We start from the raw sequence: 3,238 nt of genomic DNA, 5'->3' as shown, positions 1-3,238 counted from the left end.
GAAAATCGAGTACATTATACTCGATTTCTAACCCCAAAATCAAGACTCACACTCTTGAGTTGTTAGTTAGCAAAATAGTTTCAAAACTGTGCTAACTAACAAAATAGTTTGACTTTTAGTGTTATTTTCCAAAAAAAAACCTAGGGAGTTCCAACCTCTTCTGTAAATGCGTAACAAGTAAAATGAACCCTCTTCCTTAACTGAGAACTCAAAAGTTTTGGATTCAACGAAGAAAAACGCAGATCCTCCCATTGAGGTTAGAAGAATAGCAGGAAACGAAACAAAAACTATGAAAAAACTCAATATCTATGGCTGATTTGAGGTAGCCAAACCTCATTTATGACTAATCTGAGGTAGCCAGGCCTCTCTTACTTGAACATTCACAATTTATTTTAAAAGACAAAAAAAAAAAAAAAAAAAAAAAAATGACTGCCAGACTTTATAAATAAGTTGTCTTATTCTATAAAATGAACGGGTGGTACCTTATATTAAGATTTTTTTTTTTTTGGTTATTGTTTCCTAGTTTTCCCCATGTTCTATCCCACTACTCTTTTCTTCATGCAAGATTTGAATATCATATGTTTAGTGAACTGAATTTTTAATGGATGGTTTCTCCTTGCAGAAGTATCTAGATTTTGAAAGCTACCTGATATGCCTCACTTGTACAAATTGCTGTGTTGAGCTTTGGATTAGGTCAGACCCAGCAAACAAAGACTATGTTGTTGTGTCTGGCGCTACCAAAAAGCGTGTTGAAGAAGATGATGGTCAGGTAAAAATTTAGATTCCCTCCCTAATCTTGATATCACAATGGATTTTGATTTCGACAGTAAATTAAAATTATTCCTTTTACCAGGTTTTCTCTTTGATGATGATTGATCCTGACTAGGACAAGCAAGATCAGAGGTAATGATCATCTCGATCTCTTCCATTTCATTGGTTTTGGCGCTTTTAGTAGTTAGGGTTTTAATTGTTATAAGTGGTTTTGGACGATGGGTTTTGTATTTGGAACTTGGAAGTGGGCTGGAAAAATGTTTTTAATTACATTGTACTTTTTATCTTTTGAAATATTGCTTAATGAATTGCACTGTTGAAACTACTAGCGAGTTTAGAATTTTTTTTTTTTTTTGGGGAAAAATTAGTATCTTATACAGTTTGAAAATACAAATTGAATGTTTTTTTTTAGCCTGTGTTTTCCTTTAATGTAAATAGTTGGAGTGATGAATATAATTTGTTCGATTTGGAGTCTAGAGAGGGGATATATGGTAAATTTGTTCAATCTTTCTATGCCATAAGGCTTTAAGTTGAGGAGCTAGTGAATTCTCATTATGCAAGAGCATTGTTTTGAAAGCTAGGCCATTCAAAGAACTATAAAAGTGAGAGGTTCAAGCTTTTTAAGGTCGGACGGGGGTTCAACCAAGGTCAAATCTTGACAAAATAAAATATATTAGTTCAATCATATATAATAAATATAATAGTTTGTATCATAAAGACCCAAGAAGCTGACTTGCTTAAATGGTTAGCATTTCAAACACAAGTTCTTGCATGGGGGGCTTGGGTTTGAGTCCCTGCATGTGCCTCTAATTTAAATTTTTCCAAAAACACAACTTCCTTGAACTTCTTGTCAAAAAACCAGCTGGTCTGGTCCAGTCCGGTCCAGTCTGGTTATGAAAGCTGTGCAAGAGGCTATTTGGGTGGTTTTAGCCGTAGGTATCTTGATACTAGGACTTTTGTTTGAATTGTTAGATTATAGGAACTTGTTGACTCCCCAATGTGAAAGTCTATAAGACAAGTTTGACAATTTTTTTGTTCTCCAATCCTATTTTATCTATTTGTTCATATGAGTCCTAGTGCTGAAATGACCATGCTGATTGTTTTGGGTGAGAGACCTGATGCTCACACTGCAGTTCTACATCCTCAATTTAAGTTTAGAATGCAATTATATTTCCAAATATATGCTTCTATATTAAATAATGTGCAGAAAATATATGTTCCTTTCTAGCATTATATGTCCAAAGGTTTGCATCAAGATACAATAACTTCAGTTTATGTTTCCAGATAGGCATTGTACTCTAGTTTATCAGTTTGTGTTTTGTTATATCTCACCTGCAGATTATTATTTTTTTATTTAGTTTTTGGGAGTTACATCGTAATTCATTCTTTATATTTTGGGGGGTGGAGTTTGGGGTGTTAGGTTGGTACTGTTTTCTTATTCTAGGTTTGTTCAAGAAATTTGAGGTCGAGATTAATGATGTGTTGTTTTTTCAAATTCCATATGGATTTCGCGATAGAAAATTTTTGCTTAGTATGGGCTTAGGTTGTTGATGATGGCCATTCATGTGGGTTGCTAACACAATGATTAAAAAAAAATTGTGTTTTTAGAAATATATGACAGGAGATAAGTTGTTGGGTAATTGGTGTATTGTCATTTCGGAATTTAGTGTTGTGAATTTATGCAAATGTTGTTTCAGGCACATGAGTATGTAGTATTACCTCATATACTCCATTATTTTGATTTTGTTATGTAGGCGGATAACAAGCAAATTCTAGCAGTTCCCTCTAAAGTTGTATCTGTTCTTGCTGTGGGGTTGCGTTGAAAGCTTTGGTTGGAAAGTTTTTTCAACAGAGATGGTCACTAGATAAGGTTTATGTAATCTTTTTTTCTTTTTTTGTTTGTTTGTTTTTTTATTTTATTCTTATTTTATTTATTGAAGTTATATTACTAAATGTGTGGGTCCTTTCTGGACAGTGCCCAGGCCCAAGTAGAAACAAGGACCCCAGGCCTTTTACTTGTTATTTTAAGGGACCGGGTTTGGTTCACCACAGCTAAATGGGCTGATTATGAACCAGATGGTGAGCAAAACACGAATTCTACAACACATACATGCTAGCAAACAACGAATTCTACAACACATACATGCTAGCAAACAAGAAATATATGTATTGAACAACAAGAAATAGTAAAGGGGCAATGTGGTAAAGAAATACACAAAATAAAACGTTAAGGGTCCTTAAGACAATATGAATTATTCCATTACTTTCTTAATTGTGTAATACATTATGCTCACTAGGATGTGTTACAAGGTCCAAATAAGTTTAAAAATAACAGACTTAAATGGCTCTTCAGGCCTCTAAGACTTGTAAAGTTTGAATCCCTTTGAATCCGAGTGTGTTCTCTAGTGGCTGTTTGAGGATATCGGGCTATATTTGCCTTTCTTTTCTTTCTTTTTTTGAATCTAAC

The 3,238-nt window shown here is 33.8% G+C and overlaps 1 long non-coding RNA gene across 1 annotated transcript; it reads left to right on the top strand.

Annotated features, from left to right (window-relative positions):
• The first annotated feature begins 850 nt into the window (after positions 1-850).
• Positions 851-2,745, top strand: LOC126724468 (uncharacterized). The gene is made up of 2 exons (XR_007654994.1): positions 851-903; positions 2,526-2,745. It is a non-coding gene; the product is annotated as an uncharacterized LOC126724468 (long non-coding RNA).
• The last annotated feature ends 493 nt before the right edge of the window (positions 2,746-3,238 follow it).

Source organism: Quercus robur, chromosome 4 (assembly GCF_932294415.1).
Source record: "Quercus robur chromosome 4, dhQueRobu3.1, whole genome shotgun sequence".
Lineage (NCBI taxonomy): Eukaryota > Viridiplantae > Streptophyta > Magnoliopsida > Fagales > Fagaceae > Quercus > Quercus robur.
Note: the sequence above shows the minus strand (reverse complement) of the source record. Positions and strands in the feature narration are given on the sequence as shown.